Consider the following 15,475-nt stretch of genomic DNA (forward strand, 5'->3'; position numbering starts at 1 on the left):
TCTTCTTCATTATTTTAAACTCTTCTTCTTCATTTTTTTACTCTTGTTCTTCATTATTTACTCTTCTTCTTCATTTTTTCTCATCTTCAATTTTATTCTTCTTCTTCATTTTTCTCTTCTTCTTCATTTTTTACTCTTCTTCTTCATTATTTACTCTTCTTCTTCATTTTTCTCTTCAATTTTTACTCTTCTCCTTCATTTTTTCTCTCCTTCATTATTTACTCTTCTGCTTCTTCATTTTTAACTCTTCTTCTTCATTTTTCACTCTTCTTCTTATTCATTCTTCTACTCTTCATCTTCTTCTTCATTTTTTACTATTCTTCTTCTTCTTCTTCTTCTTCTTCTTCTTCTTCTTCTTCTTCTTCTTCTTCTTCTTCTTCTTCATTTTTTTACTCTTCTTCTTCATTTTTTTTACTCTTCTTCTTCATTATTTTTTACTCGTCTTCTTCATTATTTTTTACTCTTCTTCTTCATTATTTTTTACTCTTCTTCTTCATTATTTACTCTTATTCTTCAATTTCTTCTCTTCTTCATTTTTTCTCTTCTTCATTTTTTAGTCTTCTTCATTTTCTCTTCTTCTTCATTTTATTACTCTTCTTCTTCATTTATTACTCTTTTTCCTCATTTTATTCTTCTTCTTCTCCATTTTATTACTCTTCTTCTTCTTTTTATTACTCTTCTTCCTCTTTTTATTACTCTTCTTCTTCATTTTATTACTCTTCTTCTTCATTTTATTACTCTTCTTCTAAATTAAAATTAAGAGAGCTCGGCAGCATTCTTCTTCTTCTTCTTCTTCTTCTTCTTCTTCTTCTTCTTCTTCTTCTTCTTCTTCTTCTTCTTCTGACAGATCCTTTAGGACTTGACTATTTCATATACAGGATCCGTATGTCCTTAAATACTAAACACTTGTCCACATCCTCGCATTGAGGGTGCCTTTTGAGAGCGTCTATCATGAACTTTTAAATATATTTGGACATTTGCTTTAAAGTTTCGAAAAGTTCACGTTACTATTTAAAGATTATTCCATTTCATGTTTTGTAATTTCGTAAATACACTATTTTCTTGTCATGAACGACGCTCGTCCATGACTGGTCTCGCTATTGGCTCCGTCAAGGCATGTGATGAAATATTGGAAGTTGTTTTTTTTCTTCTTCTTCTTCTTCTTAAGTTCTTGTTGTTGTTCTTCTTCTGGTGAAGACAAAACCTTTAGGATGCGGCTCTTGGACACATTTGTCCTTGTTAACATATGTGCAGGCATGGGGCTAGATTATAGTAGCCAAGTCTTGCTTCGATAGGTTATGTAGTTCCAGAGAAAACATTATTTAATAGAATTCTTGAGTCCAACATGGCTGCCAAACCATGTGACCTATCAATTAGAAATTAACAAACTTGCGAAAGGATGTCTTGCGGAAAGTTTGTGTGAATTTTTGCTTCAATCTGTCTGGCTGTTCTGGAGAAGAAGATTTTTAAAATTTATTAATTTTCAATCCAAGATGGCAGACGAACCATGTGATCTATGACATCATAAATTTAAATTCTGCTTCCAATCGTGTAGTGGAACACATTTGTGAAGTTTCGTCTTTATCGGACAAAGTGTGTTATTCTATCCAAGACGGTCGCCAAACAATGTGACACGTGACGTCATAATTTTTAACGTGCATGCAGGCATGGGGGTAGATTATATTGGCCAAGTTTCGCTTCGATAGGTTATGTGGTTCCAGAGAAAACATTATTTAATATAATTCTTGAATCCAACATGGCCGCCAAACCATGTGACCTATCAATTAGAAATTAACAAAGTTATATTCACCACTCATGTGCACTACCCAGACCTCAGACCTTGATACACCATGAGAAACATGAGATGACCAAAAAAATTATATTCTGCTTTCAACTGTGTCGTGGAACATGTCTGAAGTTTCGTGTTAATCGGAAAAGGTGCGTTTTTCTATCCAAGATGGCTGCCCAACTATGTGACTTGTGATGTCATAATTTATACCATGTATGCAGACATCATGGGGGATGACAGTTGAAATTTTCGCTTCGATAGGTTAAGCCGTTCCAGAGAAAACATTATTTAATATTTTTCTTAAATCCAACATGGCCGCCAAACCATGTGACTTGTGACGTAATAATTTTTACCATGTATGCAGAATTGATGGAAGATGGCATTTGCAAATTTTCGCTTCGATAGGTGAAGCGGTTCCAGAGAAAGCATTACTTAATATTTTCCTTAAATCCAACATGGCTGCCAAACGATGTGACCTATCAATTAGAAATTAACAAAGTTATATTCACTACTCATGTGCACTACCCAGACCTTGGCCCTTGATACAACATGAGATACATGAGATGACAAAAAAAATTAGATTCTGCTTTCAACTGTGTCGTGGAACATGTCTGTGAAGTTTCGTTTTAATCGGAAAAGGTTTGTTTTTCTATCCAAGATGGTCGCCCAACTATGTGACTTGTGATGTCATAATTTCTACCATGTATGCAGACATTTTGGGGGATGACAGTTGTAAATTTTCGCTTCGATAGGTTAAGCCGTTACAGAGAAAACATTATTTAATATTTTCTTAAATCCAACATGGCCGCCAAACTATGTGACTTGTGACGTAATAATTTTTACCATGTATGCAGAATTAATGGAAGATGGCATTTGCAAAATTTCGCTTCGATTGGTGAAGCGGTTCCAGAGAAAACATTATTTAATATTTTTCTTAAATCCAACATGGCTGCCAAACGATGTGACCTATCAAGAAGAAATTAACAAACTTGTATTCCCTACTCATGTGCAATACGTTTGTGAAGTTTCCCCTTCATCAGATCAGACGTTCTGGAGAAGAAGATGTTTGAAGGTTTTAGGGTAAATTCAAGATGGCTGCCAAACCATGTGACCGATCAAGAAGGAATTAACAAACTTGAGAAAGCACCACATGCGGAATATATGTGTAAAGTTTCGTCTCAATCTGTCTTGCCGTTCTGGAGAAGAAGATTTTAAAAATTTATTCATTTTCAATCCAAGATGGCTGTCGAACCATGTAACCTATAACATCATAAATTTATATTCAGCTTCCCATCAGGGACCCTAACAAGTGTGTGAAGTTTCGTATAAATCGGATAAGGTCAGTTTTTCTATCCAAGATGGCTGCCAAACCATGTGACTTGTGATGTCATACTTTTTACTATGAATGCAGACATCATGGCGGATGATAGTTGCAAATTTTCGCTTCGATAGTTTGCATGATTCCAGAGAAAACATTATTTAATATTTTTCATGAATCCAACATGGCTGTCAAACCATGTGACCTATCAATTAGAAATTAACAAACTTATATTCCCTACTCGTGGCCAATAGGTTTGTGAAGTTTCCCCTTGATCTGATGAGCCATTCTGGAGAAGAAGATGTTTGAAGGTTTTGGGTAAATTCAAGATGGCCGCCAAACCGTATGACTGATCAATAAGAAATTAACAAACTTGATAAAGGACGTCATGGGGAATGTGTGTAAAGTTTCGCCTCAATCTGTTTAGCCGTTCTGGAGAAGAAGATTAAAACAAAAAAAATTCCCAAAACAAGATGGCTGCCGAACCAAGTGACCTTTGACGTCATAATATATTTTTTCTACGGTCAATTGTTGTGCAGATGAGGCTCAAGAAATTTCAGATTTTTCCTATGCAGCGTTGTACCTAACGAATTTTGACCGGCACACGTCTTGACCGATGACCTCACGAAAAATCACCCCTGTTCCCCTTGAGGAGCTTATTCAAATGTATGAAGCGAAAACATTTTTACCCGAGAAAGTTTCAGAGATACAGACGTCCAAAGTTTATCCGTTTTTTCAAGATGGCGCCCGTACCACGTGACCTATGACGTCACAATTACCACTTAAGTTTGTTATCAAAAAAGATACATACTATGGTGAAAATTTTGTGTCGATCGGACTTACCGTTCCTGAGAAAATGATTTTTAAAGCGAAAGAACCCACAAAATTGCCGGCGGAAAAAGAAAAATAATAAATAAGAAATAAACAGAAGAATAACAATAGGGTTCCCTGTCAGAATGACAGGGTACCCTAATAATACGAGTTCCCTTCCAAGGAAGTTAAACAGAGGAGGAGGCCATGAGGCCCATTAAAGCATTTGCTATAATGGCCTACATATGGTTGTTTATCCATGTTATATCCTTTATAAATGCTGAGCATCAAACAAGGAAGGAGCTCGTACCATTTTTAAAGTTTCCGGTATGGTTAGGCTAAGGTTCAAACCACTGAATTGAAAGACTCAAAAGCCAACACTAACCATAATGTACCCCAACCCCCCGAGTTTGGTGAAGATGTTTTGTACAAGGAGTATTCCGTCGTTGAGAGAGATGTTCAGCAAGGTGTTCTGTCTGCTAGCATTTGCTGGTGGATTTTAAAGATATGTCTTTCACATTCGTAGGCCATGGTGTGCTCGCACCAAGGCTAAATTCCAAAAACATGCTTGCAATTCGCATCTCACCTTTCCTTTAAGAATATATTTAATATCGGATTTAAAAATTGGCGTGATTTTTATGAGGTCACTAGGTGCTTCAGTTTAAAATACCAGGGAATAAGCCATCCTTACGGACAGGTTAATCCCCCCAGAATTACGGACAGGTTAATTCCCCTAGAAATACGGACAGGTTAATTCCCATAGAAATACGGACAGGTTAATTCCCCTAGAATTGACCTATTTTTGTCATACTAGTAATACCCACTGGGAATGGTGCGATGCCATTCACATTTAGATACAGAGAATTTGCGTCCTCACCCTCCCCTAAAGCTTTCAACTCATTATGTGCAGTGGTTCACAGCAGTGCATATTCGTCAAACACACACACACACACACACACACACACACACACACACACACACACACACACACACACACACACACACACACACACACACACACACACACACACACACACACACACACACCTCAAATTGAATATGATGATGATAATTGCTTTGAAATGGCTGTGATCTTTCATAAAAGTCATGTACAATCATTTAATAAAAAATAAGAAGCAGGTGATAGCTTGTGATAAAAAAAATATATCACTATGACCACCAGGTTCACAGAAAAACTAGAAGGGCACTCTTAGACATGGCGATGTCGCCAGATATGCCTCTGCCCACATTATTACGCCATGATACGTACCTGTACCAAGTTTGACTCAAATCCCTGAATCCAGATTCTAAATATGAAATAATTCTGCATGCTAGACAATGCATCCAATCAGGTGCAAATATGAAACATGTATTCCCTTGGGGAACATGACTTGGGGAACATGTGAGTGAAGTTCCACCTTAATTAGTGCAGCATTTCTGGAGAAGTAGATTTTTAAAGGTTTCAAGGTAAATCCAATATGGCTTCCAAACCATGTGACCTATGACATCATAGTTGGAGAACTTTTTGTTCCTCATGGATAGGAGATCACACTTGTAAAGTTTCCCTTCGATCTTTTCAGCTGTTTCGGAAATTTTTGAAGGTTTTTATGTTTTAAAAAACGGCTGCCGAATCACGTGACCAACGATGTCATGAATTTTCACCCATACAATTTAGCCCAAGATGACCCTCAAAAATTTTCATACTGATTGGATGAAGAGTTTGACGGATGCAATTATGATGTCATAATGCATCCCCTGTTTTCGATGAACAAAAAAATCACACTTTTTTTCCCATGGGGAGTACTGCACATGTGCCAAGTTTCAATTTTTTGCCATAGAGCAGTTTCACAGATATAAAGGTCCAATTTTTACCCCATTTTTCCCAACAAAGCTGCCACGCCATGTGACCTATGATGTGATAATTATCATTAAAATTTTTACATGAGTAGTCTACACACTAACACACCTATAAGCGGTTGCAGAGAAAACAGAAAATTCGCAAGGACGTATGTACATATGTACGGACAGACAACACGAAAACATAATGCCGCCAGCGACTTCATCAGCAAAGGCATAAAAAACGAACATATTGCTTGTTTATGCATTAAGCTTGGTGGTGACTTAACGGTTAAGGTACAGTGACAACAGAAAGTCTACATCCCCTTTTAAAATTCCCATCTTTTGTTTCCTTATAGCCTGGAATTAAATTACATTAAACCAGGCTTTTCCCACCTTTATTTACACATCGTAGCGCACACCTATAAAGTGAAAAACAAATTCTACAAATTACACAAAATTAATTAAAAATACAAAACTAGAACATCTTGGTTGGATAAGTGTCCACCCCCCTGAGTTAATACCTGGTGGAAGCACCTTTGACAGCAATTACAGCTGTGAGTCTGTTGTGAAAGGTCTCCACCAACTTTGCACACCTTGATTGGGCAATATTTTCCCATTCTTCTGTACAAAACTGTTCAAGCTCAGTCAAGCTGCGTGGGGAGCGTTGATGGACAGCAATGTTCAAGTCATGGCACAGATTTTCGATTGGATTTCGGTCGGGACTCTGACTGGGCCACTCAAGGACATTTATCTTTTTGTTCCTTCGCCACTCTCGTGTAGCTTTGGCTGTGTGCTTTGGGTCATTGTCATGATGAAAGGTGAACTTCCGTCCCAATTTAGCTTTTTTGCAGAGGGCAGCGGGTTATTCTCTCGGATTTTTCTGTATTTTGCTCCATCCATTTTCCCTTCTATCCTGACAAGTTCCCCAGTCCCTGCTGATGAGAAGCATCCCCATCACATGATGCTGCCACCACCAGGCTTCAAAGTCAGGATGGTGTTCTTTCGGTGATGTACCGTGTTGGGTTTGCACCAAATGTAACGTTTTGCATTTAGACGAAAAAGTTCCATCTTGGTTTCGTCAGACCACAAAATATTTTGCCACATGGCTTCAGAATCTCTGAAGTGTTTTTTTGCATACTTCAAATGGGACTCAAGGTGGGCTTTTTTATTTATTAATAGCTTCCTTATTGACACCCTACCATCCAGGCCAGACTTGTGGAGTACTTGGGATATTGTTTTCACCTGTACAGAGTGACTTGTCTTTTCCGTAAAGGTATGTGGCTCTTTCAAAGTTGCCATTGGCCTCTTGGTGACCCCTCTGATCAGTCTCCTTCTTGCTTTGTCATCCAGTTTGTAGGGACGGCCTGATCTAGGCAGGGCCTTTGTGGTACCATTCACCTTCCACTTCTTAATGATTGTCTTGACTGTGCTTCAATGGATACTCAAGGCCTCTGAAATATTTTTAGACCCATCCCCTGATCTGTGCCTTTCCATAACTTTATCCTGGAGATCTTTTGAAAAGCTCCCTGGTCCTCATGGTTGAGTATTTGCTGTGAAATTCACTACCCAGCAGAAGAAACCTACATGTACAGCTGATTTTATTCTGAAATAATCAGAATCACTACAATTTAACACAGGTGGAGGCCAGTTAACTTGGTGTATGATTTTGAAGGTGATTGGTTACACCTGAGCTAATTTACAATTGCTATTCTAAGTCAGGGTGGACACTTATCCAATCAAGATTTTCAAATTTTGTATTTTCAATTAATTTTCTAAAATTTGCAAAATTCTTTTTTCACTTGGAAGTTGTGGGTTACGATGTGTAAATGAAGGTGAAAAAAGGTCTCATTCAATGCAATTTAATTTCACGCTATAAGGCATCAAAAGGTGAAAAATTTGAAAGGCGGTGTTGACTTTATTTGGGCACGGTAGGTGGCTTAAGATGTTTAATGTCCTGAGTTCAACCCCTAGTCATGTCAAATAACACCAGGTGGGTTGATTCAGCCTGTGATCCTTCTGAGGTCGTTAAAATGAGTACCAACTTGCTGGGAAGAACGAGCCAAATATCCTGCGTTGGAGTGGTGATCTATCCAGGATTGTTCCGCAAAGTCAATATAACTGCCTCGGCATCGTTATGCAAATGACCGTGTTTGGAAGATCATCTATATTTATTTAGTCCCTCATTTTTTTCATGTAAGTTGTCATCATTGTGATGTTTTTCTTCAAGAAACATCAGCCCGGGCCCAGGTAGCGCTGCTGATTTGGCAGATCAGCCCACCAGCACTGCTGATTGATGACCTGAGCATCCGAAACTGATCACAATGGTAAGAGCTCTACCAGGTGGGCAACAGTTCAGAAGCGAGGTTCGGCTCGGTCGTTTGAATGTGGGATTAATGGAGGGGCGAGGAGTCGAGGTGGTGGAGATGATGCAGAGAAGAAGGTTGGAAGTGTTGTTTGTACTGGAGACCAGATGGAAAGGAGACAGGCCAAGGAGGTTAGTAGGAGGATACAAGCTGCTGCACACGGGTTGGGATGGAAGGAGTCATGGTGTGGGAATAATAGTATCTGAGGGGATCAGCAAGCAGGTAGTCAGAGTGGAAAGATGGCATGGGTGGTGATACAGAGGCAAATTGTGTGTATAATGTCGGTATAGGCCACAGACGGGAAGTACTGGTGCAGAGAAGCAGGAATTCAAGGATAGACTGGACAGGATGATGAGGATGGTTCAGCTGGAGGTGATGTTGGTCATTGCAGGGGACTTTAATGTGCATGTGGGAGTAGAAAAGCCTGGTGAAGAGGAATGTCTTGGTAAATTTGGTTGGGGAATGAGGAATAGAGAGGGTCAAGAGCTGGTGGAGCTGGTGGCAAGGAATGGGATGGCCATAGTTGGTTCATTCTTTCAAACAGCAGGAAAGCCACAAGATTACCTATAGGAGTGGACAGCAAAGAATATAGTTGGATTTGGTGGTGGTGAGGAAGCGACAGTTGTGGAGGGTTAAGGATTGCAAGACTGGCAAGAGAGCATGTTATCACCAATCACAAGCCTGTGGCGTTTGTAGTATGGATGAAGAAAAGGAGGGAGGTTAAGAGCATGGGTCGGAAGATTATTAGGAGGAGGAAGTGTCGGGGAAATGTTGTCATAGAGTACAAGGTGAGGTTGAGGACGAGGTATGAGCAACGTAGCAAAGAAGTTGAACGTTTGGAGGAGGAGTGGACGAAACGTTTTGGGGAATTGCAGAAGTTTTGTGTGGAAGTACATCAGGATAGGATGCAATGCTGAGGGATATAAACCAGGTATAGTGGATGGAGGAGGCAGCGAAGGCAGTTGGTGAAAATAAAGAGGTTTGGAAGAGGATAGAGAAGATCAAGGAAAGGGGAGGCAGGCAGATATGGGGTTGTTGCACTTGTATATGCAGAAGAAAAATCAGCAAGGAGAGCTGTGGATAAGGCAAGGAATGATATGGAAGAGGAGGTGCACAACTAGTTGGAAGAGGATGGTGAGAGGAAGATGATATTTAAATTGGTTGTGACAGGGATGAGGATGGTAAGGACATGAAGGGGAGGTTGTGATTAAGAATGGTGACAGGAACTAGTGAGGGAGAGAGGGGAATGCTTATGTCCCTTTAGACCCCTATAGACCCTTAGTCCTCAACTACTATTGAAATGTACCTTTTGGACCCTTAGAGCCTTTAGACCATTTAGAACCTTTAAGGCACTGTAGACCCTCTAGAGCCATTGGACTGCTTAGACCCCTTGGCCCTTTAAACCCTAGACCTTTTTAAACCCTTTAGACATTTACATTCCTTTAGACCCTTTGTAGATCCTATAGACAAGTTAGTTCCTCACTAGTTTTGGAACATACCCTTTAGACCTTCAGATACCTGGGACCACAAAGACCTTTAGACCCCTTAAGACCCTTTAAACTCCTTTAGACGCCTTACACCTGGAGACCCTTTTGACCTTTTGACCCATTCACACCTCTTAGACCACTTTAGACCCTTTAAACCCTAACTACTATTTGTACATACTCTTTCTGCTGTTAGACCCCAAAGACCTTTAGACCCTTGATATTTTTTGATCCATTAAAACCTTAGACCTTTTAGGAAACATTTTAGACAATTTAAGACCCTTTCTAGACCCTTTAAGACCCCTTTGAGATTTACATCCCCCTTAATAACCTTTTAGGCACATTCAACCCTCACTCCTTTTGGAACCTATCCTTGAGACCGTTTAGACCCTAACTACTATTGGAATGTACTATTTAGACCCTTTAGATCCCATAGACCCTTTGCACCCTTTATGACTCATTAAATCCCATATAGACCCTTTTGACCTTTTACACCCTTCGACCCTTCAGACTACTTAGACCCCTTTAATCCTTTTAAAACCCTTTCAACACTTTAGATTTTTAAAAACCTTTAGATTTTAAAACCCTTTCAACCTTTAGGGTCTAAAATGGTTTAAAGTTCCTTTCACTGGACAAAAACGAATGGAACATTTTTCATCAATTCAGGACCCATTAATCCTATATAGTTATAATTGTGCAGATACAGTCATGTTATCAGGCCTTTTAACCCCAACAGACCCTTCATTTTCCACCGAATAAAAGTGAAAATCAACTTTATCACCCAATGAACCCCCACTATGACTGCCCTCCATCGGGAGATGAGCGCCTGTCCCACTTGGGATTATTCCCATAATTGATGCAAAATTTAATTCTGAAACTCCCAGCAACTCTGAGATACAGGTCAGACATTGGCAGAAAAAAAAAGGAAGAATTTTTTTTTCCTAAATGGCGGGAAAACACGTTTCCTTCAGACAATCTTTTGATCTTGACCCTTAACTCAGAGGTGGTGATGTAAATTAAGGGTAAATGTACCGTACTCTTGTCTATTTACAGAGGGAAATTTCGTTGTGATCGGACAAGCCTTAGTCAAGTAGTGGTGAAAAATGTTAAAATGTCTATAATTAGGTCATGACCTTAAAATTTGGTCAATGCCAACTTTTTTAGGTCAATCCTGCATACATTGTATTCCCATAATCGGTGCAAAATTTCATTTTGAAAGTCCCAGCTGGCTTTGAAATACAGGTCGGACATTGGCAGAAAAAAGGGAGACAAAAACTGAAATGGTGGTTTATTACTCCTTGAGGTCTAAGAAGCTGGGGTATCATTAAAAATTAGGGGCACCAATTGTAAAAACAAACCCTACAAAAGTTAGAAGCATCCCCCTATCCTGTAGGAGGGGCTGAATAAAATTATTCTACTCATGTACAGACACAAATACAAGGAAGTAAAACAATGAAATAGTTTAAAATTGACCATTGATAAAAAAAAACCCCAAAAGACAAAACCCATCGTGAAACAGCTTCAGTTTATAAGAAAATCAGGTCGACTTGTTAGTGTTCCCATGATATATATCCCTGGATCATGATACAGGAACTTCAAGGTTCAAATCCACTATACCATGTGTGCTTGTCCATTGTCATTAATGTAAGAGTGCAATGGTGTCTACTAACATCTTTATCTGGAATGTGATGTATATACCAACTCCTCCACGAACCTTAGATCACTATAAAAATAAAAATAGAAACCGTCACTAAATAGCTGCTGCTAAAATATGAAGAATGACGCCTGGTTGAGGGCTAAAAAGGTTTGGATGTTGAGTAGTTAAGAGGAGAGAAGGCAAAGGGGTTTATGGCAACAGGAAACATATGAGACGTACAAACGGAAGGGGGGAAGGGGCGGACAAAACTGTCCTGGTTCCGACAGCTTCGCTGTTGTTATGCAACTTTAAAAAGAAGGTTCTAGTGACATGATGTCACAATGGGGCTTTACTTTATCCGGGGAGGATTTTGGTAGGTTGTGCTACGCAGGGAGTTCGCTGTATTCTGACAGGTCTTGCCAAAGCAGATGAAATAAAGTGACTGGCATTACTGATGCAGCCTACATCTTGGAGTGTTTTTTTTTTATTCCACAAGAGTGAGGCTTATGGGTGAGCAAGGGTTTAAAAAAAGCAGAATACAGAAGCTGTTAAAAACCATAATTCTGCTAAGGGGAATTGAAAGCTGCCACAGAGAAGTGAAGATCTGCTGTGAAAACACTGTCGAGAGACTGCTGCTTTTCGTGTTTGTGAGACCGTCGCTCTTGCTGCGAACGTCTTTGTGAGTTGAATTTCTACTTTTCATTTAACTGTTCCATCGGTTTGCATGAAACAGCTGCTGCTTGAGTTTGATCCAACAAATTTGTCTCTCCTGTCGTCATGTTTTCTGGACCTTTCCTTACTCCGACTGGGGCGAATTTCAACCCAGGGTCGAGAACGGTTCTTGGAGTTGGGTGAGAGATGTGCACCAAACATCGACTTATATCTCGAAAAGGATTGCAATGTGGAAACGCTGAATGGAGATGTTGCTTTGTAAAGATGAAGCAACCAAAATCATTTTTATTCATGACACTGAACGACAAAATTTCGGTGGAGCTTTATCATCGGCTGTTGAGGTTTGAGTATTATTTTTGATTGGTTGCATGTATGCTGGAGGCCACACAGTGTTACCTAGGGGCTCGGCTACTCCAGACCAGTTCCATGAAGGCTCAAGGTGATTCCCAGAGAGCACATGGGATGGGGTTGGGTCGGTATGGGTGATGTTATTTGTATTCGGTTGTGTTTCTATGAATATAAATCTGAACTTGATAATATGGGTGTAGATATATGACACGTGACACAATTTTACTATTTCCATGAATACTAGTATGACGGTTTGACATATTCACATAAATAAACAGGAGATTAATATGTGTTTTAAAAATCTCTTGCTGTTGTCACCAAAAAAAAATCTCCGCTTTAAGTTTAGCTCTGAAAATAACAACCGAGAGACTGGTGTGACTTATATTATGAAGATTCATCTCCAAAGTGAAGTGGAATGAAAATGCAAGGGAAATTAGGTGCAGGAAAAGGCAATTCTGCTCATTCTGCCTGCACTGTATCTACATTTGAATATTACACAGAAGATGTACTTCTCCACTAAAACTACATCAAGTTAATGCTACAATATATATATATTTTTAATCACAGCTCATAAATGAGCATAATAATATCCAATAACCCGTGACCAAAAAGCATGGGAGAGTAAATGTGCACAAACAAAATAACCACGGACACACACACACACACACACACACACACACACACACACACACACACACACACACACACACACACACACACACACACACACACACACACACACACACACACACACACACACACACACGATGGTGGCGAGGGGGAGGCTCGCTTTGCTGCCTCCCTCGAGTCAGGGACTGATGGGACTGAAGACCGTGCTGAATAGCAACTTCGATGGGAGCGAAGACTGCGACAAGGGTGATAGCTTTGGTGGTACAGAGGACACACACACACACACACACACACGTCACACTGCTCGACATGCGTTTGAAATGCGGCCTAGGCCTGCAGATACAGCAGCTTCGATGAGGCCGAGGGCCATGCACGTGGCGCTCAGTGTCTCGCTGATCGACATGCGTTTGGGACGCAGCTTGGCCATGCAGCTCGGTGCGGTTGTCGACTCCCTCCTGCTACCACATGTGGAGATGATGACCGGTGGCAGTGATGCACCGTTTCAGAGTGAGTGGGTATGTCCCCGGGTGGGATCAGGTGAACTTTCAGATGTGGAGGAGGAGCACGAATGAGGAGAAGGCTTTGTCCATGAGTCATGGTTCCTTGCTGGGTTGGAGATGGGTGCTTCAAGACCAGGGAAGGCTTCGTTCAGGTTTTGGGCCCATGTGTGGAGATGAAGACTAGTGGTGGCAGACGACACACACACACACACACACACACACACACACACACACACACACACACACACACACACACACACCACGAATAGATCTTATAAAACATCCCTTGGAATATTATTACAAACAGACTACAGGTGGAGACTGTCTGGGGCTTGATGAGGATCCCGATAAGAGGCCTCAGCAGATAACTTTGAGAACAAAAAATTTCATAGCTTGGTCCATGAATAGCGATCCCTTAACCAATTAAAGGGGGATGCTTTGAGACCTGAGAGGACTCTATTCCACCTTCTGAAACCCGCATATGGAGATAACAACCAATGATACACACACCTTGTATATGTATAAAAACAAGGGAAGGGAGAGTTTTTCCTTTGGAGAGTATGGAGAAAACTAAGGTAGGGAAAATTAAAAAAAAATGGTTAAAGAAGCAAACAAGGGGCGAGGGAAGGATGGAGGTGGGCACGGACGAGGGAAGGAATAATGACTGTCCAATCGGTGGCCATGTTGAGGCTGAACCTCAAAAGTACACTCGATATTTTATGACCAAAAAAACTCTCAGAATGAGAAGAGAAAAAATGATGCTAAAGGTGTTGACATATCATGGGAATGGTAGCTGTGGGAAGAATGGAGAGAATGGTCAGACTTATGGGTGTCAAGTTTGCAGTAAACAACACAAAAAGGGTAAAGAAACACCAGAACAGAAACAGAGGATGTAAGTATAACATAACATCGGGGTCACAATGATAAAATAAACAAAATCACTTCACTTTCGAAGGAAACAAACAGGTTAGTGACAAAGAGATTCGGAAAATGACTGCAAGATTAGGCCATAAGAAGCTATTTATTTGTGTCATCATTCTTCACTGCATTCCAAGGCAGAAAATCCATCAATTCCCAGATACCACACAGACATTGGCACAATGTTGGCAAATCGACGTCGCTTTTACACCATATTGCCAATGTTGAACCAACGTTGCCAAATCGATGAGGATTTACATCATGGTCTGATTTCGTTCAAACTTGGCACAAGCACAGTACACGATGTCATACACGTACAACTCACTTTGTTTTGCGATCTGATCAAAGATGGCTGACTGGTCGACTGGCGGACATTTTAGTTGTAAAAAACACTCCGGTATTCAGCACGTCCTCAACCATTTCTCAAACGCCCATTTATCAATCTTGTTCAAACCTGGCACACAGATAAAGAATGATGGCAAACACATGCATGCCATTTTGTTTCGACATTAGATCCAAGATGGCCGACTTGTGGCCATTTTGTTACTTACACGTGTCCCCAACCATTTCTCAGACGTGCATGGTCTGATTTTGTTCAAACTTGGCGCAAGCACGGTATATGAAGGCATACACGTGCACCTCACTTTATATTACGATCTGGTCAAAGATGGCCATTGCATTTGCCAGTTGTATTTCGCGAAGAGATGGGTTGTATTTGCCAGTCAACAAATATTATTAAATGTAAAACTGTTTGTGTAACTCAGTATGTCTCCCCAAAAATATAAGAACACTACGAAGAGTATCCATCCTAAGTGACGGGAAAAGCTGGCAAAAGTATCTGTCCCCAGTGATGGGAAAAGTTGAAGTTAATCGATCAATTAAAATAATGTTTAATGGACTTTAAAAAGGTCAATTTTGTTGTACTCTTGGTTTTACGCAGTGCCAAAGCTCTGAGTTACTTATAATGACCACCGCAAGATGTTGGTGAAACATAGGGCGGCGGAGGGTGGATTTGTCTTTAAAGAATGAAAAATATCCTGGTTGTGAAATAAAATTTTGCAGCAACATTACTCATGCCTGTTCTCCTGTAATTTCAAAAGTAAATGTTGAGCTTTTCAATGCAGAGCGAGAAGCGGCCGCCGTAAACGGGAGACAGACGAACGCACGG

The 15,475-nt window shown here is 40.2% G+C and overlaps 1 protein-coding gene and 1 long non-coding RNA gene across 7 annotated transcripts in view; one reads left to right on the forward strand and one right to left on the reverse strand.

The window, feature by feature from the left end:
• LOC147012571 (BMP/retinoic acid-inducible neural-specific protein 3-like) overlaps nucleotides 1-15,475 on the reverse strand; it is a 260,934-nt gene that overhangs the window by 22,071 nt on the left and 223,388 nt on the right. The gene's annotated exons all lie outside the window — the stretch shown is intronic.
• On the forward strand, nucleotides 11,623-13,649 carry LOC147012572 (uncharacterized). Its single transcript, XR_015050997.1, has 2 exons — nucleotides 11,623-11,918; nucleotides 12,066-13,649. It is a non-coding gene; the product is annotated as an uncharacterized LOC147012572 (long non-coding RNA).

This window comes from Eptatretus burgeri, chromosome 14 (genome assembly GCF_056783735.1).
Source record: "Eptatretus burgeri isolate ZD-2024b chromosome 14, Ebu_testis_v1, whole genome shotgun sequence".
Classification (NCBI taxonomy): domain Eukaryota; kingdom Metazoa; phylum Chordata; class Myxini; order Myxiniformes; family Myxinidae; genus Eptatretus; species Eptatretus burgeri.